The 24,507-nt window shown below is 41.0% G+C and overlaps 1 protein-coding gene across 1 annotated transcript in view; it reads right to left on the bottom strand.

The window, feature by feature from the left end:
- ZNF827 (zinc finger protein 827) overlaps positions 1–24,507 on the bottom strand; it is a 184,060-nt gene that overhangs the window by 33,885 nt on the left and 125,668 nt on the right. The gene's annotated exons all lie outside the window — the stretch shown is intronic.

A 24,507-nucleotide genomic window follows, 5' to 3' on the forward strand; every position in this document is an offset into this window, starting at 1 on the left:
GCATCGGCAGGCGGACTCCCAACCACTGCGCCACCAGGGAAGCCCCAACTGTGAACATTTAATATCGTGTCTCCGTTTACCCTCTTAACACCTGGGCAGGAAATATGGCGGCAGCACCACTAATAAAATTTGCTACTGAGAGCTAACAATGCATCAGGCGCTCTGTAAAGTACCTGAAGTAAATTATATCATTGGCTCCTCCCAAGAGCCTCTGTGGTAGGTTCTGTCCCCTTTTCACAGATACTGAACCACACCACGCATACTGGGGGTGTCCTCCCAAGTCAGAGCAAGGTCAAAAGGCAGGAACCCAGTAATGTTTTATCAAGAATTTTGGTCTCTTAGGGGCAGTGGCCCTGAGTCACACAATTCTGGGACCACATCTGTAACAATTATTAATCAATGGAATCCTTATATAATATCTCAAAACAAAAACCAAATGTCTTGAAGAGTCTCCCACAAACAAACCATATCTGGCTCAAGCCACGGTGTGCTGGATACGATCTCTGTACTGGATAACAGAGACCCTATAGAACAAAGTACAGATCTTGCTTTTAAAGGTAAACTCTTTGCCTTTAGGCAAAATTATTGTGGAAAGCTTCACATTTGACCTTTACAGACACTCCGTCTACTGCTTTGATATAATAATAGCCAGAGGATTATCTTTTTATCAAGTTACAACTGTTCACCTGGTGACTCACATGAGTCTCATGCTTCGTTCCAGTTGGCCAAGGAGAGGTTTGTGAAGTCCTTGAACTTTAAGAGATTCACAGCGGCTACCCCTGCCCCAAAATGCTGCATCACAGGAAAAGTTCTTTGTCCCCTTTTTCTCTGGAGCTATTAGCCCTCATTCTCACATGTTCCTTCTATGCCTTTCTGTTTCCTGTATTCATTTATTTTAAAAAGAAAGAGAAAAAGAGTGGAATCCTTCTGGGCTTGCTTCCTTAAGTCCTGAATAATTTTTTAAAGCATTATACTGTAATATGCTGAGTTTTAAGAGACCAAAACTTCTATGGCAGAAATGATTTATTCTGGAAATCTCGTTGGATTTTTTTTTTTTTTTTAGGGTTAGGCATCATTAGCTGTTGTATATTCACATTGTTAAACCCACATGCCCTCTGAGTGCTTAGAGTTTTAGCCTGCCTAGTAAATAGTTTGATACAGATCAGTCTAAATAACTTCCATCTCAGACTTCCCTGGTGGCACAGTGGTTAAGAATCCACCTGCCAATGCAGGGGACACGGGTTTGAGCCCTGGTCCGGGAAGATCCCACATGCTGCGGAGCAACTAAGCCCGTGTGCCACAGCTACTGAGCCTGCGCTCTAGAGCCCACGAGCCACAACTACTGAGCCCAAGCACCCAGAGCCCGTGCTCCACAACAAGAGAAGCCACCGCAATGAGAAGCCCGCACACCGCAACGAAGAGTAGCCCCCGCTCACCGCAACTAGAGAAAGCCCCTGTGCAGCAACGAAGACCCAACTCAGCCAAAAAACAAACAAACTGAAAAATCTTAAAAAATAAATAACTTCCATTTCCACATGATTGGGTGAAATTGTTTTCTTTACCATTTTCTGTTGATAAAATAATAAGAATTGCTATAATGAGTCACCATCATTCTTCCTCACTGAATTTAAGAGTAAATGGATATAGAATCATCCATTAAATTTTATGTTGTAAGGACCAAAGGGACTTTGAGAAGAAAATCAAGACAAATGTTTGTGTACTGGAGTATGGCTGCTCCCACTAACTTTATATTCACATCAGAGTATGTTATAGCCTATAGAAAATACACCCTGCATTCCATAAACAATATACATGATTTGCATTTCTATTACTTCATATAGAGGTAAAATACTAATCTGCTTTCTAAATTTATACTAGTAAAAAGTAGGAAATGACCTAACAAAGAACATGTGTGTCGTAGGGGCCAAACTATATTATCACCTGCAGAGGATTTTCTCTAATACACACACACAGATATGTATGTACATTCATCAGCTTTAAAAATGTTCTAACCTTAATTTTAGTGATCTGCTCAGAATTCAGGGACGGATATCTGCTATATGATGTTGAAATATGAAATACTGTAGAAAGCATGATAATTACTGCCATTTGTAGATCTTCTGAGTTGCAATGTTTTTGCTGTGAGTTCGTAAATACCTTTACTGAAAAGAATTACCTCGAGTTTAATGAAATTGATTGGATCAAAGCAGAAATCTCTGACATCTGCAGAGAAATCAACAGGTAGTTGACAAAGAAGCTGGAACATTAGTTGTCTACTCTGAATTTCTAGCTTGTCCACCGATGTGACTCTGATGTAAAGTGGTGGCAGTCTACTAGTTCATGAGTTGGCTCAAGTCCACATCAATCCTGGTTGAGCTTTATTTTCATTCCAAATCAAATCCCACGTTTTGATAACTTTATTGGGGGTGGGAGCTACGACTCAAAATTAGGTCAAAGCAACAAATCTGTATTAGGATTTTAAAACCAAATGAAATTGAAAGACATGTTTGTGTTTACTAAGTTAAGGTTCAAATCAGCAGATAGGAAATCAGCTAGTCGGGCGCAGGGATCCACCACAATGATAACAATGTGTAGAACTCTTAGTAGGTCACTCTGATGGGCACTGCTCTGAGTGCCTTATGTGTATGACTTCACTAAACCTCACCCCAAGCCTAGGAGTTAGGTATTATTACCATCAACAATTTACAGAGGAGGAAATCCAGGCACAAAGAGTGGAAGGAAGCTTGCTAAAATCGACTCAGCCCGGGCTTCCCTGGTGGCGCAGTGGTTGAGAGTCCGCCTGCCGATGCAGGGGGGACACGGGTTCGTGCCCCGGTCCGGGAGGATCCCACATGCTGCGGAGCAGCTGGGCCCGTGAGCCATGGCCGCTGAGCCTGTGCGTCCAGAGCCTGTGCTCCGCAGCGGGAGAGGCCACAACAGTGAGAGGCCCATGTACCGCAAAAAAAAAAAAAAAAAAAAAAAATCGACTCAGCTGGCAAGTGGCGGAGCTAAGATTTGAACCGTGGCAGTTCAGCCCCTGAGCTAGTACTGCCCTACATGTGATTGAGGATTGATGTAACAGAGTGAAATAACTGAGCCATTGTAGACATCATCACAGTCTGTGCCCTCTATCCTGACCAAAGGCCAACTGGAATCATTAAGCAGTCTTTGGGTTCCTTGACCTTGAATTAACTGAAGACAAGATATCTGAAGCAGAGGCTGCTAGCTGTCTTCCCACATGCATGCTTTGCTTCTTCCTTTAATAAAGGAACCCCTGAGGTTTTGCTGGGCACGTGTCTGCCCAACAAAAGACTTTGTCAGTCTCCCTAACAGCTACATGTAGCCATGTGACTAAGTTCTAGACAATGAGATGAGCAGAAGTGATGTGCGCAACCTCTAGGTCATGACCTTAAAAGGAGGGCCATGCCCTTGACTTTCTTCTTGCCTTCCTGCTGTTTAGGATGTGGGCATGATGGTGGGAGATGGAGCCGCCATCCTAGGTGGTGAAATGGAAGCTATATACCAAGGTTGGCAGAACAAGACAGAAGGAACCTGGCCACCCTGGGGCCACAATAGCAGCCCCAGATTGCTCACACTCTGGCTGACATATGAGAGAGAAATAAGCGTCTACCTTATTTAAGCCACTGTTCCTTTGACCTTTTTTGACAGCCATCAAAACTTCATCCTAACTGATACATGTAATTTTTTTTTATCATTTAAAGTAGGCTCAGGTACTTCACAGGGAATAGGACTCCCATTCCATAATGCGTATCCTCCATTTCCTGAGATTTTAAGAATTCATGAGCAAGGTTCTGTTCACGTTTGATGCTTGCTTTTCAGGCCACTGTTATAATGAAAGAGTGTCACCGTTGCCCAGTTGTCTATTATGAGACAAGTGCAAATAGAGCTGTTAAACAACAAAACCCTAGCTTAGAAACTTGAAAAATTTCCAGAAGTCTGTGTTTATACACAGTTGAAGCAATACCACTTAATTTGTATATCTGGTCTATGACTTTTAGTTTTCAACATGCCCTTTAGGTACACCCGCCAACACCTAAGGTGCGGTTTCTCAACCTCAGCACTATTGACATCTGGCCCAGATAATACTTCGTTGCTGGGCCTGTTCTGTGCATTGCAGGATACTTGGTAGCATCCCTGGCTTCTAGATAATAGGTGCCAGTAGTACCTGCCCCCTGGTCATGGCAATTAAAAATATCACCAGACACTGCTAAATGTCTCCTGGGGGGGACAAATCTACCCCAGTTGAGAACCGTAGATCTCATCCAGCCTAGGTTGCAGATTTTGAGAAAGCAGACTAGGACTTTAAATTCTAGCTGGGACACAGACAGGTAGGTCCTTAATATACCTTCAATGATAGTGGTACCCTGGTGATTACCAGGGGCAAGGAGCATGAGCTGATTCTTAAGTTTTGAATTAAGAAGTTCACTGAGCTTTCGATAAGAAAATTCACAAGGCAGTAAAAAGAAAAGTCATAGGCATAATTCCAATCACATTTAACTATTAGTCCAACTTCCTCTTTCCAAGGTTAAGATGGAAATAATTGCCTACGTGAAGTAAAAAAAAAAACGAATCTTCCATGTATGAATGGGATTCTTTTGTGGAAACTCTAATGACAGAAGAAAATTTGACCCTTTCAGAATGGAGAACATTGCCCCATTAAACTTCCAATTCCTTTAGCCTTTCTGTGTTGCTGGCACCATATTTTTCAGACATTTGGACACTGAATACGTGTAATAAGTGAGAATTATTTGCAGGTAACTTCAAATATGTAAGCTTTTTTAGCCCTACCAGTCAAGTTCTTCTACTTTGATAGCCTTTGCAATATTTCACATACATATGGATCTATTTTTTATTTTATTTCATTTTTCATTGGAGTAGAGTTGTTTTACAATGTTGTGTTAGTTTCAGGTGTCCACAGCCAAGTGATTCAGTTATACATATATGTATCTATTCTTTTTCAGGTTGTCTTCCCTTATAGGTTATTACAAAATATTGAGTATAGTTCCCTGTGCTATACAGTAGGTGACAAATAGAAACTTTTCTATGTTCCACGGAATCAGCTCATTCCAAGCAAATAATATCTTCAAAATCTCTTTCCTATTAGAGAGAGTGAGGAGGAAGTGTACTGTAAAAAGATACGTCAGGCCCGTCACCTGTCCTGAGATGGGGCTTTGGGGGTGAGGTGAGGAAAAGGCTGTCACCTTACATTGCTTTCAGATCACTGCACTCATTAGGAAGGTCCCCAGCACCTTTGGCATAACTAATGATTGTCAGGGCGTGGGAAGCCAATCAACTTGATGTTCATTATCATCAACAGAGCAGAAGTAATGCCCCAAGGGTGGGATGAAATTTCATTGTTTTAATTGAGAGAATTCTCTCTTTGCTGATTCCTGGAGTGGGTGGAATCCAAGACATATCTTTTTCTCCCTTTCAATACACATGCTTTAAAAAGCTTAGCTGATTACTGTAATCCATCATTTCCAGCAACCGAAAAACTCCATTATTTCAATCTGAGCCTTTTACCATTCATGGGGGAGGCGGAGGAGTGGGGGGAAGGCAGGAAGGGTGATCTGCTATTCATAGGAAATTATTTTTAAAAATGGGTACTAAAGGCAACATACTGCGGAGAGGGGGTCGTTCAGCCCCTGTTTAACACACTGAATAAGAATCAAGGATGGACACTGTCATAGCTACTTATATGCAAGAAGGTGCAAAACCAAAGACTGGTTTCAGATACTAAGGACTAGATTCAATTAATGGCTAAATGCAGAATTCAACATTTTTCTTCTATCCTTCTTTTCCTCCCACTTAAGTTCACTTTGCCATTATTTTAAAATTTTGAAAAGCAATCTAGAGACATTTGTTATTCAATGAGATTCACTCACATGCAAAACATCATTACTTTCCAGTTCCTACTGAGATACAAAGACCAATAGTACCAGACCACTCTGGGAAAGGTTTGGTTCCTCTTCTGTTTTGTTTGTTTTTAGTACAGTGGGGCACAGCTTCAAAGGTCTGGTTCAGGAGTGATCCAATCATCTCAATAGGATGGGAGTTTGGATCCGCAAACTGTTTGGCACAAACCAGCCTGTTGAGTCAAGACCGAAGGAGTTGGGACTTCCCTGGTGGTCCAGTGGTTAAGAGTCAGTCTTGCAATGCAGAGGACGCTGGTTCGATCCCTGGTCGGGAAACTAAGATCCCATGTGCCGCGGGGCAGCTGAGCCCGTGTGCCACAACTACAGAGAAGCCTACGCACGGCAACAAAGAGCCCACGTGCCTCAACTAAGACCCAAGGTAGCCAAAAAAAAAAAAAAAAAAAAGACTAAAGGAGTTGGCACCTAGTTGGTCCTTCTTGACTTTGCCAGAAGGGAACTCAAAGGAAGAGAACACTCCCGTTATCCTTATCGGTTAGCCCAGTGATGATAAAATTGCTGGGTGTGACCCACCAGCAGATCATGAAATGAACTGGGCTCAACCAGCACTTTTTTTTTAAAAAAAAGGTGAAATAAAATAGGATAGACTAGAAAATACCAGACATGGTACATGGTGAAGATTGTGTCATTTACCTATCTTAATCGATCAACCAACCTATCTCTATATATTTTACACTGTCATTTAACACACACATATACATACACGTTTGTAAACACATGAAACTTACTCTGGGTTTTTGTCCAAAAGTTTGAAGGCCACCAACTTAGTACACGTTTCCACCTATTTTGTTATGATCAAGCATTTTAAGAGTCCAAGTCTATTAAAACCAATACATAACATAGCTGCACATATCGTTTTCCTTGTGCATATTTAAAATTCTTTCTTTAAAAATCTCTTTAATCCCATCAACCTGAGCAATTGGAAAACAAAACAAAAAAGAGTCCAAGCTGGTTACCACCTTCAAGAGGGTAAGATAATCACTTCTTTGCTAGCAGTGTACTGGGATCACTCTCGTTCTTCAATTGCACAGATAAAGGTAGTCGTGTTGGAATTCAGCTGTTTGCAAAAGGATTTAGAAAGCGTCATGGATCTAATCTGAGAGGAGTTGATAGCATCACCTTGAGAATGTCAACCACACAATCTGACCTATGAGACTTCTCTGTCCTCCTTCCGAGTAGAGAGAAGTGTTTCCAGTTGATCAAAGGAATCCTTATGAGTCTGTGTATATGACTCCCCAAGACTCCAAGACTGTAATAGAGACAGCAATATCATTTAGCTTGAGCCAGTAATGATTTCCCAAAGGTCTAACTGCAGGTTTATCCCAGCTCCCCAGAAAAATGAAAATGACTTAAATGTATTCAGTGTGCTAAGCACACAGGAACATCCTGGTTGGGTTACTGATGCACACACAAAAAAATCCAGTTTCTCAAAATGGATGCAGTTTTTCTCAAATTCATTTCCCTTTGTTCTAACATATGGTGTGCTACCCTGAAAAGGGGCCACCATTGCTAGGGAACAATGAGTCAATTAAGAACTTTCTAACTATGAAATCTCTTAAGTGGACATTTCTATTTAAAATAGCAAAGGCCTTAAGTCAGATGGAGAAAGACAAATACGGTATGATATCACTTTATATGTAGAATCTAAAGAATACAACAAACAGTGAATATAACAAAAAAGAAGCAGACTCACAGACATAGAGAACAAACTAGTGGGTGCCAGTGTGTGTGTGGAGGGGCAACATAAGAGTGCAAATTAAGAGGTACAAACTACTAAGTATAAAATAAGCTATAAGGATGTACTGTACAACATGGGGAATATAGCCAATATTTTATGATAACTATAAATGGAGTATAACCTTTAAAGATTGTGGATCACTGTATTGTACACCTGTAACTTATATAATATTGTACAGCAACTATATTTCAGTAAAAAAACAATGCTTTAAAAAAGTAAAATAGCAAAGCCCTTTTAGAGATTTTGACCAGTTTCTTCCCACATGCCAAAAGAAAATGAACACACACACACTCAAGAGTGTAACAGATGTAAATGGACCGCTTGTAAAGGTTTCTCTTGTCTCCACCTTCAACCCTTCCCCCAGTGAATTCTGAAGCCTGCATCACCCTGGAGGAAACTGTAATTCAGACTCAGTCTTCAGCTCAATATTAAGTAGTCAACCTCACAGCTTGCCAGCAAGAAGTGGACTGCTTTTTTATCCTTATTATCTCATTCCCTATCTCAGCAAACTGCCTCTGAACAACTTGGCTGAAAAATTGTATGGTAACAGGACTAGTCTAGAGAATCATCTACTCTATTCTGGTGGTTGGAAAGCACTTAAAACAAACATTTAGCCAAACAATGCAAGTCTCAAAAAGTCTAGGAAGAATCTCCATATCCTCAGATATTACAGATGACAAAATATTGTTAAAAAGGGATTTCAACATCTGAGGATTGCTGGAGAGAGGTGGGAAGAGGCACATATTTAGCGGGAAGGTCATCTCGAACCTGAGCTTTTTTTTTTTTTTTTTAAGGGAATTCCTTTTGGCTGTGTTGGGTCTTCGTTTCTGGGCGAGGGCTTTCTCTAGTTGCGGCGAACGGGGCCACCCTTCATCGCGGTGTGCGGGCCTCTCACTATCGTGTCCTCTCTTGTTGCGGAGCACAGGCTCCAGACGCGTAGGCTCAGTAGTTGTGGCTCACGGGCCTAGTTGCTCTGCGGCATGCGGGATCTTCCCAGAACAGGGCTCGAACCCATGTCCCCTGCATTAGCAGGCAGATTCTCAACCACTGCGCCACCAGGGAAGCCCGAACCTGAGTTTTTGATGGTTTAGTACTTGGTCGTGTTTCTGAGAAATTTCCTTATTAAGTGCTATTTCCTTGAATGGGGAAAGGCACCCTCCCTGCTCCACACACACACCAAATGAGTCATATTATGTACTAGCAAATATGAGCTCTTCTGCTTCTCAGTAATGTATGTAGGTAACAAACATTTAGGATTTCTGTTGTAAATAACGGATGTTATTGTCTTACACAATATAATTTGGTATAACATTTGTAAAGAGCTATCATTAGTGGTTTTACGACTGTAAATCACCTCTCCAATGGCAGAACTGGCAAGACACACATATACAATAGCCTCTAGGCATGCTTTGTGACCATCTGTTTGAGTAACTTGCAGTTTTTATTGGTGAATTCACAGTTCCCTGACATAGCTCTTTATAAATAATGCTGGAGCAATTCTTGGTGAAGCTAAATTCCGTTTTCTTACGAAGGCATTCTCTTTTCTACAATGAATTCTAAATAATGGATTTGTCTTGTCATTTTAAAAAATAATACTGACTTCAAATTCTGTGAGTTTCCAAGTGTTTTTTTATTATTGAGTTTTGTAGACTTTTTTCCATAAATATTCAGTTAACTATCTAGATAGTCATTTTAACTGATTAAGAAAAAAACCAAAACATTCAACTAAACATAATAAAATAAAAATATTTTGGGCTTCCCTGGTGGTGCAGTGGTTGAGAATCTGCCTGCCAATGCAGGGGACACGGGTTCGAGCCCTGGTCTGGGAAGATCCCACATGCCGCGGAGCAACTGGGTTCGTGAGCCACAACTACTGAGCCTGCGCATCTGGAGCCTGTGCTCCGCAACAAGAGAGGCCGCGACAGTGAGAGGCCCACACACCGCAACGAAGAGTGGCCCCCGCTCGCCACAACTAGAGAAAGCCCTCGCCCAGAAACGAAGACCCAACACAGCCAAAAATAAATAAATAAATTTATAAAAAATATATATATATATTTTGAGTTTTTAATCAAAAATTTTTTTTAGTTTTAACAAATTTTTATTTTATTTTTTATTGCGGTATAGTTGATTTACCATGTCATGTTAGTTTCAGGTTAACAGCACAGTGATTCAGTTTTATACACACACACACACACAAATATATATTCTTTTTCAGATTCTTTTCCTTTATAGGTTATTGCAAAATACTGAATATAGTTCCCTGTGCTATACAATCCCTCTTTCATAACTTAATAGTAAGAAAAATGAAATGAGATAAACATTGGGCAATATTCACCACCAACAATTAATTTTTACAGGGATTGCACAGATTCCATCCACTATAAAACGAATACCCAGCAAATTAAATTAACTTTCTCTGCCTCTCTTGTCTTTATTCAGGGCCTCTCTGTTTCCATTAAGCCTTTCAGGGGACCTTATTAAGGCTTTAAAGATTAAACAAGAAGTCAGATTAACTTTTTAAAATGAAAGTGAGATTCTGTCATTTCTCTGCTCCAAACATTCCAGTGGTTCCTAGGATACTTGCAGAAAAGCCCAAGCCCTTGCTAGTCTCCTCAAGCCTCAGTAAGCTTTTCTCCCTCCCTCCCCTCCAGCCAGCCACTCTTCCGGCTGTCACTTCCCCAAGCCAAGCCCATCCTCCGCTCCGGGCCTTGTAGTAACTGCTCCCTTTACCCAGAACTGCACCTTCTCAGGGAGAACTTTCTCTGACCATCCTACCTTTGATGGTCCCTTTCCAACCCCCCTTACATAGCTTAGTTTTTTCATGTTATTAAATAATATAGAAATAAAATTATATATTCCATAAAAATATATATTGTATACTTCTACAATGTTATTATATATGTGTGTGTATATATTATATACACACTGTATAATTATTTGTATGTCATCTGTCTCTATCTCTAGCACATAAGCCCCATAAGGACAAGGACTTTGTTCTGTTCCCTGTTGTTCCCCAGACCTAAAAGGTACTCAGCATATCAGAGCTGCTTCATAAGTGTTTGTTGAATGAATACATAAACTTTCTTTTTACCCCAGGGGTACATACACCTCATAATAGCTCCTCAGACTGCTCATCAAATACTTAATGCTCTCAGATCCTTTTATATTTAATCCCCATTTCATAGGATCTCAATGTCCTCTGACGCTAATGGAGAAGAATGAAAATTATCTAAGGGGCAGTGAATCTGTAGCCACGAAGATCATTTTTCTAATTGACCTCTTGTTAGGAAACTAAACAGATGCAACAAAAATGTGAATGCTCATTTTACTTCTTGATAAAACTACTGAAAACATTCTCCATCAGCAGCTATTATTTTGTTAATTATACCTAAGCCAATGATATTTATGAGACCAATAGTGCAATGCAACAGTACAAAGGGCTGTTCTACTAAACACCGTTTTCAACGACCCAGTTAAATAAGATGGTGTGCACTTCTCCTTCAACAGCTGGTGCCCTAAGATAAATTTAATTCATTAATCTCCCTTGTAAGGTTGAAAATAAGGAACGATCCTCAAACTTCAATCATTCCTCGAGTGAACTTAGTAAGTAGCCAAACTGAAATATGTACTTAAAAGACTACGGTCATATTTGTATCTCATATGAGGATTTCACAGCTCTTTGTTAATAACTTACAGGATACGTAACTTAAAATTTTTGAAACAACTCTACCAATATTTATTCATTGTAACACAAGACGTTTGGGAGCCTTGGACAAAGGCCCATCTTGTGTGTGACCATGAGAATGACTATAGTGCAACTCAAAGCATCATGACTCTTATCTTTCTCCCTTAACAAACTTACTCCCTCTAATAAATTTTATTTTTTCTTTATAAGTGTTCCATGCTCATTATAGAAAACTAGAAGAACACAGACAAGTGGGGGGAAAAAAAAGACCCCCAAACCACAACGACAGTTCCCATCATTACCCAAAGACAACTGCTATGAACATTTTGGTGAACTTTCATTTTATTCCTTTTTCATGTCCAAATGCCTTTAAAAAAAGACATTAATTACTATGAAAGGCTTGTAATCCAAGGCAAGTCTTAGTATGACACCAGTGATGATATTTTTAAAATACCACATTTTCGAGTGATAAAAGTAACAGTTGGGAGATAGACCGGAGTGCTTTAAAAATTAACATTTTTCATAAAAATGAAAAACAATTTGGCCAAAAATAGTGTCAAAAATAACTTTCACATACCGAAAGCATGCCTACATGTTAAAAGCATTTGCAAGAGTACACATTTTTTTTTTCCTGAGTAAAATTCTCCCCTGCTTTTCTTTTGGCAAGTACCTACACAGTACATACAAAATTAGTGAGCAAAAAAAGTAATTTGTATGAGTCATCTTGCCTTTAAGACAAAATAGTTACCTAAGATCCGCATAACCCATTATTTCCTGCCTCCACACGCTAGCAAAGATTGACAGCCAGAGTATGGACCTAATCTTTTTTATTTATTTATTTATTTGTATATCATTCTACTTCTGGGTTATCTGACTCCCTAATTATTCTGTTTCCCGTTCCTATAATAGAGCTGATTTCCCTGATAACCTCACTACTGCCTTTCCTGGGACCTACTGATTCATGAATCTTTCAACTGAACATCCCAGAGTCTAATTCCATTCAAGTTAAAAGAGAAGCAACTGATCTGAGTGACTCATTCCTGGATACTTAAGGCAAGGACTTAGAATTTGCAGATGGATGAGTCATTTTGACTGGAAAGCCCTGCATCTACCTTGGGAAGAAGGTACCCAAGGGTGAACGTAACAGAGGATGAGGAAATCGTGAAGGCAGTAGTTGCCAATCAGCGCAAGACGTGTGTGCGAGTGGTTGGTATCCCTTAGTCTGAAGTGCTTTGATACCTTAAGATAGGTTCTACGTTCCAAACATCCCTCACAAGACTTTTTCCAACATTTTCATCTCTTGCAGCTGAAAATATCTCCATTCACTTTTGTAGATCTACCATTTTTTGGGGGGTCACATCTGAACATGGTTCTGTTGAAGCTGGTCTCCTTGTCCAAAGCTCCAGGCATTAACCTCATGATAAAAACTTCCAAGTGGTGTCAAGCATTCAGTACCAGAACAAACAAGATAGCTTCACCTTTGTTCAAATGATGTGTCTGATGATAAAAATAATGCATGTTTATGGTAAAAATGGAAGTCCATAAAATATAAGTAAAAGTCACTTGAAATCCTAATTACCCTGAGATAACAGTTAACATTTCTATCCTTCCTGATTTTTCCCCTGTATGCACACATTTTTACAAACCATGCAGTCACACCATTCATGCAGATTTGTAACCTGATTTACATTCTCATGAACTGTATGAAACACTCATTTAACTCTGGCATCTAGCTGGGGGAGTTCACCAAGGGAAGATGGCTAAGAATCATTGCTTTATCCCTATTTTTAGTAGTTCACTTAATTTAGAGATTATTCATTAGGGCTCCAAGTCATCATATGAGTCATAGAATCCATAGAATGATGGATTCTAAAACAAAAAAAATTGATTTGAACACATAGGTATCTCACTTTACCTTTGCTAACTTAAAAATATTATAAAAGTGTAGGGGCTTCCCTGGTGGCGCAGTGGTTGAGAGTCTGCCTGCCGATGCAGGGGACACGGCTCGTGCCCGGGTCCGGGAAGATCCCGCATGCCGCGGAGTGGCTGGGCCCAGCGAGCCATGGCCGCTGAGCCTGCGCATCTGGAGCCTGTGCTCCGCAACGGGAGAGGCCACAACAGTGAGAGACCCGTGTACCGCAAAAAAAAACACTTTCACTGCTGAGGGCCCGAGTTGGATCCCTGGTCTTGGGAATTAAGATCCTGCAATCTGTGCGGTGTGGCCAAAAAAAAAAAAAAAAAAAAGTACCACCTCTTTAAAAAATATATAAAAGGGATCATGTCACACATATTGTCTGTAGCCAGCTTTTTATTTTTTTAAATCTAACAATATATCTTAGACATCGTTTCACATAATTTCTCAAAGATCTCCTTTATCCTTTTTTAATAGCTCTGGAATTTTCCATCGAATGTCCTATGGTTCATTTCACCAGTTCCCTACCTATGAACATTTAATTTATTTTCATATATTTATGTGGAGAGCACAGCCTTGTCCATACACCTTAGTGTTACTTGCTCAAGTTTATTGGTAGATTAAATTCCTAGAATTGTAGGAATTGTAGACGTGAAGGTTAAAGTTCACAAAATAACAGGGAGCACTGTATTTCTCTGTAACTTAGAGAATTCATTTCTTATTGACATCTTTAGTAGAATATTTAACATAGGTCTTGCCTTATGTAAACCCCACAATGGCTCACAGTAGAAAAAGAGAAGGAAAAGATGGGGATGAGACAGAGTGCCCTGGAGAAGACAGGTAGCTGAGGGCAGAAACGGCTGTGTATGTGTGGGAATCTCCAACTCCAGGGGGCTCATCTCAGTTGATTCTTGCAGAGGTGAGGAAAAAGGTGTAAGAGTAGGGAGAGATGTAGCCTGACAGCTGTAGAAAACTGTTTCTCTCTTCAGGTGTAAGAAACAATTGAGGAAGTGTCAGAAAATTTGGGGGACATTTCCCAAGCAAGAGGAGAAAGCCATGTATCATTTTTTAATAATTTGCAAGAAAAAAAAATTTCCCTTTCATGGGCTGCCCAAATTCCAGAGAGCGTCAGGCCTGAATTCAAATCTGTCTCACACAGTTTCCCCTTAGTATGAATGAAAGACTCTTATGTGAACTTTTGCCCTATTTGGATCAAAATATAACACTGTCTCTCAATAAAATAATTTACATTAAAAGAGAAGCTCATCTCATAAAGCGGTTGGCTCACAGATGGGAAAACTATTCTATCTGAAATAATTCCAAACTTTTTAATATGAGACTAATGACATAGGGAATTTTATGCCTGGGAAGTTTTATTATTATGCATGAAAATCAGTATTGGGTTTTCACATTAATTCCAGTGTTAACCTTTAACATCAAACCATCTAGTCTTCTTGGACATCCACCTTCCACTCCCTGCCCTCAGAAATTTGTGGCAGTTAGATCTATACCTAAGGTGAAAAAAATGAACACAATAGCCCTGCAATCTTTCTCCTGTCAAGCTTAACCGTTTAATTCTAAAAAGACAATTATGTCATGGCAGTTACCCACATTAGCTAGGGAGACCGACTGTATTTGAAAAAAGCTTCATTGCACACCTTACATTTATAAAGAGGTCCATTTTAACCTACAGTCAAAATCGGATCTGTGTCATAATCAAAGTCTCATCAGATATCTTAGAACATTTAACACTAGCTCTACAAACAACATAGTTTTTCAACAATATGCTTCCATCCAAGACTGATGAGCGATTACACTTGGTGGTGGCTTCTGGGAGATACCATGGTCAACAAGTCAGCTTATGCCCACCAAGGAGTTTACAGCTAAGGGAGAAGGCTGATGCTTAAATAAACAGGAAATTCTAAATATCCAAGGAGATCAAAGGAAGCAGCACCTGATCCAGTTTTGGAGTGGAAGGGGAATGCAGAGGCTATTAAAAAAGAAAACAGACAAACAAACCTATAGGGAGAGACTGCAGGTGTCAGTTAAACTTTATCCTGAGGGCAATGGGAAGCCACTAGGGCTGACAGTGAGATGATGAGATATGCCTTCTAGAAAGATTACGGCTGCAGGACGGGAAGATGGGACCATCAGGGGTGACACTGGAGACAGGAAGCCCTGAGAGAGGCCACTGTTGTAACCCAGAGGACTAATGATGGAGACTCGAACAAGCTTATTGGCAGTTGGGAAAGAAAGGAAAACGTGCGTTTAGGAGAGAGGTAGGAGGAAGAATCATGCAGGGTAACTGGTTAGAAGTGGAAGCTGGAGAAGAGGCAGTAATGGAAAATGATGCCGCCAATACTGTCATTTCTGCCCCCTCTCCTGCCATCACCTTGCCTTTATCACTTCAGCACCTGCCTTCCCACTGCCAGCATGTGCCTACATTTGCCAAGGGCTTCCTCCGGCCACGGGAGACTGCTTTGACCACCTGTGTAGTAAGACCAGGGTGTTGGGGAATTGACTCTCCTGGGAGAAGCTTGAATCTCACCTCTCTCAGTCCCTCCAGTAGAAAGTTCTGAGGTGTGTGTCCTCCATGGCTTCCCAGAGTCCCCCAGTGACATTAATCTCCAGTTGTCTACATAGGTAACCTGTTTGAGAAGGAACCTTTTGTTGACTGCCTGCCTTTCCCTGGCCCGCTTTCCCGTCCCTCTCTCAAGCTTTCCTGGTCTTGCTTCCTACAAAACTCTTTGCATAAATCCTTGCCTTGGGATCTGCTTCCGGAGGAACGCAAACAAATGGTATCGAACCTTACGATTCGTGCCATGGGAGGTGATGATGCTACTCAGCAAGCTAGGAAGAAAAGACAGAGCAGAGGGTTTTAATCAGTTTTAATTATTTGGGGAGGGGAGGGATGGAGACAGCAGGGGTGGGGTGGGGAGTACGTTTAGTTTGGGACCTGTTGAATTCAGAGAACTTGCGAGACCCCTGTGCGGGACGTCTCAGCAGAACTCCAGGGGAGGACGTGAGGAACCAGGGATCTCATGAAGCCAGTGCAAAGACTGTCCATACTTTTGCGCTTCTAATTCACACCTTCCTTTTCTGGATGATAGATGGAGAAGAGAAATGGTAAGGACTTTGCTAAAGGAAACACACTGCATGAGAGAGAACAGCCCCCAGCTGAAGCCCTGACAGTCATTCCAACAACCACATGGAGGAAGGGCTGTGGTGTGACATGGGGCAGGGGTGTCTCTCTCACTGCAGAGAGGTCCCCGTTTGGCCTACATATGGGAATACAGAATGGATCCGTTTGAATGAAAAATAGATGGTCTAGTCTGTAAGCGGAATGGCTTTTCTTTTTTTCTACACTGGTTACCGGAGGGCAGTTGCTGCCCTGCAAAGGAATAAACACAAAGAAGAAATTGCATGAAATGAGAATATGTATCTTTGATAGCAAAGGAATGGAAGAACGTATTGTATGTACAGAAAAGGCCTTGTAGATTGAATTAGCCGGTCCCAAACTGAAGCCAGGGTCACCACATGGCAATTTTCAAACAAATACTCTCCATCGTCCATTACACATACTCAAGAATTTGACCTTTTATAGCACTATTCATTCTCCAGGCATCTCAATGGTCTTTGCAAAAGTAAAAACACAACAACAGGCACTGCAGAGACCTTATAAATGGCGTGCAGAAAATTTTATGTTCTGCTCACAGGAAGGTATCAGGCCAGGGCCGAAGTGGTCACAGCCTCAGGGACCTAACCTGAGAAACACCTGAGAAACAAAGTCCTCAAACTGGATTTTTTCTTTTCTTGTATATGTTATTACAAGACATTGAATATAGTTCCCTGTGCTATAAAGTAAGTCCTTGCTGTTTATCTATTTTATATATAGTAGTGTGTATCTGCTAATCTCAAACTCCTAATTCCACCCCCCTTCCCCTTTCGTAACCACAAGTATGTTTACTTAGCCATAAAAAGGAATGAAACAATGCCATTGGCAGCAACATGGATGGACCTAGAGACTATCATACTAAATGAAGTAACTCATTCAGAGAAAGATGAATATCGTATATCACTTATACATGGGATCTAAAATATGACACAAATGAACTAATTTACATAACAAAAAACTGGTTTTTTAAAAAAACTAATTCATTTTATTTATTTATTTTTGGCTGCATTGGGTCTTCATTGCTGTGTGCTGGCTTTCTCTAGTTGCAGCGAGTGGGGGCTACTCTTCGTTGTGGTGCGTGGGCTTCTCATTGCGGTGGCTTCTCTTGTTGCGGAGCATGGGCTCTAGGCGCGCAGGCTCAGTAGTTGTGGCTTGCGGGCTCTAGAGCACAGGCTCAGTAGTTGTGGTGCATGGGCTTAGTTGCTCTGCGGCATGTGGGATCTTCCCGGACCAGGGCTCGAACCCGTGTCCCCTGCACTGGCAGGCAGATTCTTAACCACTGTGCCAGCAGGGAAGCCCAAAAAACTGGGTTTTTAAAAGGGCTTTTGGATGTCACCATTTCCCGCAAAGTACAAACACGAAAGAGTTGATGATTATCTTCAGTACCAAGCGACTCAACCCCGGTGCTATCTGGGCATAGATAAAGGGACTTAGCCCAGCGACCACAGTTTTGTCCTCTGTCTTTGTGGCTTTCCACAGATAGCTCAGGTGAGGCATCTAAACTGGAGATAAATTTCTCCTTTGGAAAGGTTACCACAATTAAACCCCTTCAGTATGTGAACACCACAACCGCTGGTCTGCAGAGACCTGATTAGTCACATTTTTGAGAAGGGCTAACTTGGACAACAAGACCTTTCTCTTCAAAGAATTTTTAATGGAGTCAACAGTTCCCCTTTGGAATTCACCTACATTCTGACTGAGACCAAGCTAGTCTGGTGAGGGACAGATGGAGCTAGTTGCGAGCACATCATTCTTAGCCTCAAATAACATTATCTGGGTCAGGAAGCTGTGTAACAACAAAAACTTCTCCCTCTAGTAAACAGCCGGACAGACTACATAGCTCACCTTTTGTAAGTACATCAGAGAAATGCTATAAGCAGTGCAGAATACTTTCCCAATTTGAAACAGAATGGTAATCAGAGATATCAACCTATATGTCACTTAATTCGGGGCAATTTTGTGCTACAAATGGAAATGTTTCTGTAAACTAAAAATTGTCTACTTGAAAGACAGCTGGTATCATCATCACTTTCAGTCTCTGAAGTGAAGATGCACTCATATCGATGGCCTGGAGGTGGCCATGTGGCATCGAGACCCACCTATTTGTGAATAAGACAAGTAGCCCTAACACAGCTTGATGAATTTTCACAAAATTACCCATGCATGTAATCAGCAGCCAGATCAAGAAATGAAATGGTCCATCTTCCCAGATGCCCTTCTTGTACCCACTTCTCAGTTACTACCATCCCCAGTACTGTCCTTCGAGGATTATGTCCCTTCCCCAACGCTTAATGTGTGTGGTAGAATTTCTAGTAGACTAAACTGATGTTCCCCATACCATCATATAGTTTCGGTTCCACAAGGAAAATAAAGAAACCTGAGCTGAGGTCACAGTACCACTACAGATGGAAGTTTTTGAAAAAGAGGGGATGTGGAAAAAGCTTGAAGCTCTTCTATTCTTTCTACTGGAAGCTTAGCTAGGGCTAAACCCGGGTCCTCCTGATTCCCAGTGGAGAACTTTTCCTTTTGCATCGCTGATCAGATCACCACTCACTTCAGTGTTATGCGTCTTATTTAACCAGGAGGTTTTAACCAGGTTCATGAAACTATTTCTACGGCTCAGACAATCCATTTCAGGTTACTGAAAAGCGGGCTTCCCTGGTGGCGCAGTGGTTGAGAGTCCGCCTGCCGATGCAGGGGACACGGGTTCGTGCCCCGGTCCGGGAGGATCCCACATGCCGCGGAGCGGCTGGGCCCGTGAGCCATGGCCGCTGAGCCCGCGCGTCCGGAGCCTGTGCTCCGCAACGGGAGAGGCCACAACAGTGCGAGGCCCGCGTACCGCAAAAAAAAAGGTTACTGAAAAGAAACATTGTTTCTTTAAGTTTCTTGACTGAAAGAAACATTCCAAGTGACTATGATTACTAGATATCGAGGCATTAAGGGAAGAAAGAAAAGAATTAAAAGGGAAGAGGACAAAATTAGCATTATATTAATAAACAGTACATTCTTAGCTTGTCACTGCTTTGAAATATATTATTTAAAGGACTACTTTTTGTTCCCAACTAAAAGAAGGCCATCCATCAGTAATATTTCAAATGTCAACTGCGAGTACATATGGGTAAACCCTGGAGAGATGTGCTTCTTTGCTCACTGCTGGTGACACATATCTGACTTAGGAGGCAGTGTGACAACGCAGAAAGAGAGAAAATGCACTGTGGAGTTCTGGGTTTGAATTCACGGGCTGCCACTCACCATCTGGATGATTCTGAACAAGTTATTACAGGCATATCTTGCTTTATTGTGCTTCGCAGATATTGCTTTTTTTTTTTTTTTTAAACAAATTGAAGGTTTGTGGCAACTATGCATTGTCAGATGATGGTTAGCATTTTTTAGTAATAAAGTATCTCTTAACTAAGGTATGTATGCTGTTTTTTAGGCATAATGCTATTGCATACTTAATAGACTACAGTATGGTATAAACATAACTTTTATATGTACGGGGAAACCAAAAAATTTGTGTGACTCACTTTATGGTAATATTCGCTTTATTGTGGTGGCCTGGAACTGAACCCACAATATCTCTGAACCCATGAAATCCGTAATGTCTCCACAAAAGGTACAAACTTCCAGTTATAAGATAAATAAATTCTGGGGATGAAATGTACAGCACGGTGACTGTAGTTAACAATACCACATTGCAGGTTTGAAAGTTGCTAAGAGAACAGATCTTAAAGGTTCTCACGAGAAAAAAAATTTGTAACAATGTGAGGTGATGGATGTTAACTAGACTTATTGCAGTGATCATTCTGCAAAATATGTATATCAAATCATTAGGTTGTACATCTTAAACGAATACAATGTTATATGTCAATTATAATCTCAATAAAACTGGAAAAAGGGTATTAAATCTCTCTGAACCTCCATTTAGTCACCTGTAAATTGAGCATAATTCCTATGTCTCAATGGGTTGTTTTCAAAATTAAATGAGATGACACAGATCCCAGGCCTGACAATTTAGCAGGTCCTTGATAACTATTAACTTCCTCCTCTATACAGGATGAATCTGTTTAATCAAAAAGGAGCTTAAGCCACAAAATGATACACACCAAACAACACCCAATGTTCTACTGTTTATCCATGACTTAGTCTGAATTTTAAAAGAATCTGCTGTGTTTGAAAAAGGATTGAAGAAAACACTTTGCTGTAATCCAGGAAAGCTTGGTATGTCTCTCTCTCGAGATATGAGTCAGGAAGTCTTAACATAAACAAAGGTGACATGCACATCTTTTAAACCCACTGCCTGAGAGAGGTCATTCCTATCTGGGCAGCTGCACGGCAGGCCAAGAGTTAGTCACTGGTGGCACTCTAATGCAAGGCACCATTAATTTAGATTTCAGAAAAGTGTATATGACATGGTCCAACTTGTATTAGAGTGATGGGCAGAACAGAGAGAGGAAAATGGATCAAGAATTGGCCTGGGGACAAGGCAGACCACTCTAAACGTGCCTTTTTATTTAACATCAAACCTGATTGGCATATCAAGCCTTGAACTAAATTTTGCCCATGTTCTTCTTGTTTGGACGTTATGAACAATAACAACAAAAAGAATTTTTTTTTTAAAGGGAATTTAGCAAATAATGGGTGAAGGGATTTACAAATACAATTGCTGATACGTTTTACATTGTCTGACTCTAAGCTCCATCTGAAATAACAAACAGAAGCATCGGTGACTCCAAACACAGTGAAAGAGTTCCACGGAGACCTGCATTTTCCTTCACACCCGCTCTGCTTGTGTTTTTGTTTTTTGGCTTAATACAGAGCAAACATACTCTGACTTCAAAATCATAATAAAACAGAACTGAAGCTCCACATTGCTTAAAAGCAGTGCTGAGACGTAAATCCTTCTCTTAATAGCCTTTGCTTCGGAAAGATGACGGGAAAACAGAAATAGCTGCAGGTACATGGCAATGGGTCTACTCCTTATACAGAACTGCCCTTTGTGCCTTGAAAAACACCCGACCTCAGAATCTCTCCTCTATTAGTGTAAATCTTTTACAAAGTGAGACAACTATAAATTAGACAAAGTACATTAAATTACACAGAGTCTGTAATTTTATCTCCCCCATAATAGGAAATCTCTTTTATTTCTTTTGTACAATCACCACCAGCCACGGCACTAGCCAGGGTGCACTCAGTCATCTATTCACGGCCTTTAGGTTATTTTGTCCCCACATCCCTCCAGCAGACGATGACAGCAGCTTTTAACTCATTGTTTTATTAAGGATTCCTGGTGTTACCTCCGCCTAAGACATTCACAGCAAGTAAAAATGTTAGGTCTTGGCTCGTGAGCGTTTTTTGGTTCACAGGAAAGTCAGTCTAGAAATAGTGGCAACAACCGGGTCCAGGACACTGCGAAGCTCTGTGTTTATTCTGTTTCTCTGGGATGGTGGCAGCTGTGTGTCTTAGAGACCATCTGCTGAAGGCAAATGCCTAGTTAACAGTGCTATTCTCAATTTTTCCATGATCCGTGGTGCTACCACCTCTCCCCATTTTGCTCTCTCCCACACCGCTTGCTTCGTGCTCCACAGGCCTGCAACACAATCACAACCCACTGCGAGCATCGCTTTGACCTGGAGCTGCCAGGCCTTCAACGATACTCTCACGTGGTACACTCCCCTGCCCCGTGGTCTCACTCCAAAGGCGAATGGGAGAGAATTTCATCCCACTGATAGACGTATATAAATATATACCAATATATATTGTTGAATTAATGCTGTGGGTTTTCAGCATTTGCAGGGGCTTTCTTGGATTGTAACTAGGCACATTAAGCCTCATTAATTATGGTCGCCAGTAGTTGGGACTCTGAGATCATTCTCCAGGCTGACATTTATCTTTACATGATGTGTGGCAAGAAGTTTGCTAAGTAAATAAAGAATGGAAATAATATTTTAATGGCGACATTTAAAGTACCCAAGAGAAGATGTCTAAGGATGCTGAGGCTTTTATTTATATACTAACAACAAATGATTTTCTGCCTAGTCACTAAAGCCAGCTATCTCCTTCCTGGCTTCCCCATTTCTGCACAGCCACCATAGGTCCCTATTTCAGCCTGCTGATAACAAAGCTAACCAAACTAGTCAACTAGCCCATTTCCTGCCTGTCCTATCCCCGTCCTCCTTTTCTCGAATCCAGGCCCTCACTAACAATGCTGTCGTAGTACTAGGGCATCGGCCTCGGACAACTCGTTCTTGCCACATCGTCAATGATTCAGAAATCTGCTGCCCACTTGGTCTTCCGAAATCCATAGGAATTTATGATTCTTATATCCTAGAATCTTAAGATCTTTAACTGTGGCTTTAAAATTTCTTTGTTCCCAGCACTGCATTTAGTAGAGTCCTGGAATAGACGTAGGTTCACCATATCTACCTAAGACCCCCGGGGCCTGATGTATTTTGGGATTCATACTTTGTCTGATTTCAGATGATAATATGGTGCGTAAGATATTATTTTATGTCACATTCCGATGGGCCTTCGTAATCAAGCACATTGATATTTCTGCAACAAAAATGTATGGATTTCATCCTTGGCATAGTACATAAAGGCTATAAATAGCCTCCCATTAGGTTTTGCCACCAAACAACTTATTCAAAAAATTATGGATTTCAGAACTGTGGGCAAAGGATTGGGGAGCTTGAGTAGGTAGTACACAAGGGCCATTTATCACTGTCCAGATGTCAAACACATGTTTTCTTGAAAAGTCTCCGTACTGCAATCTTTTGTTTGTTCAGATGGCTCTTCTCCACAATTCGTCCAAATTATCAAGGTTTTCCTTACAAAATATATCTTCGGATTACAAGAACTTTGTGATCACCAGATTGCCCTTACCACTTTTACTTTTTCTAATTTTAACTCCATTTCTAAAGCATTTTTACCTTGCTTGCTTTAAATAGGCCCTTTTTAGTTGTCTATTTTGGCAAAATTTAAATGTAGTCATTTTGCCTATCCTCTGCCTAAAGAAAGGCTTTTTCAAGAACAGAGACTGATTATCCCTCAAGAATGGTGTATTTACATTTAAAAAAAAAATCCCAGTTATGCTGACTTCTCCCCCCAAAATAAGAGTTAACTTTTTAAGGGTGAGTTTATCTAATTTGTAATAAAAGTCTGTCAAGTGAATCATAGGAAGTTCCCCACCCAACAACACAACACACATAGTTAAACATATTACTTTTTGAGGGCGAGCTGTAACTTGACCAATAAACCCTTCATAAAATATAGCCAAGCCTCACATTAAGCCAGCAATGGAGGGTTTGTATATACATCATGGGATGCTGGCTGTATGGGTCACAGCATTCTGACAGGCAATTACTAGGCAGTTATTTTGACATTAGAAAGTCACAATCCATCAACTTAACAGCAGGGTGATAATTTGGGGAACAGGGAGATGGTTATTCAAAAAGACACTGTGGGAAGTAAACAGTAGTTCAAATAGCCCCTGTTTGAGAATGAAGGCATCAACTAACCAGAATTTCTTTCCACCTCTAGAACCAGGTATTATGTAACGTGTTTTTGTGTAAGCATGTTATTTACGGGGTTTGAATAGAAAAGCCCTGCCAGGCTAACAAGGCTGCAGGTACCCGGACTCTTTGGAGATCAGAAGAAATGGATCTGCCATCACAAGACTAAAGAACGACAAAGAGTGACCTTTTCCCCACTGTTGGTCACGGACCACTTCCAATGACCTGTGATATCCACAAGCCAGTATCTCAGAAGATGCTCCTTGGTTCTTTCCGAATCGCAAAACACTCAGCTCTGCAGCCATTTGCATCTGTGACACGGGCTCCTTGCGTGTGAGGGGGACATCGGACTTTATTCTTGCAGGAATTCCTGGCCAACAACCCTACTGTGAGCCCCTCGTGCACACATGTGGTCTCTCCTGGACACGTGAACGGGTGTGGAGGCCACCAGGAGCTTCTGAAATTCTCTTAATGACTGGGAGCTGAAAGTTTCCTGGCGGCTGGACTGGTGGTACTGGAGTGGGGGAGG

Source organism: Lipotes vexillifer, unplaced genomic scaffold, assembly GCF_000442215.2.
Source record: "Lipotes vexillifer unplaced genomic scaffold, Lipotes_vexillifer_v1.1 scaffold269, whole genome shotgun sequence".
In the NCBI taxonomy this organism is placed as follows: Eukaryota; Metazoa; Chordata; class Mammalia; order Artiodactyla; family Lipotidae; genus Lipotes; species Lipotes vexillifer.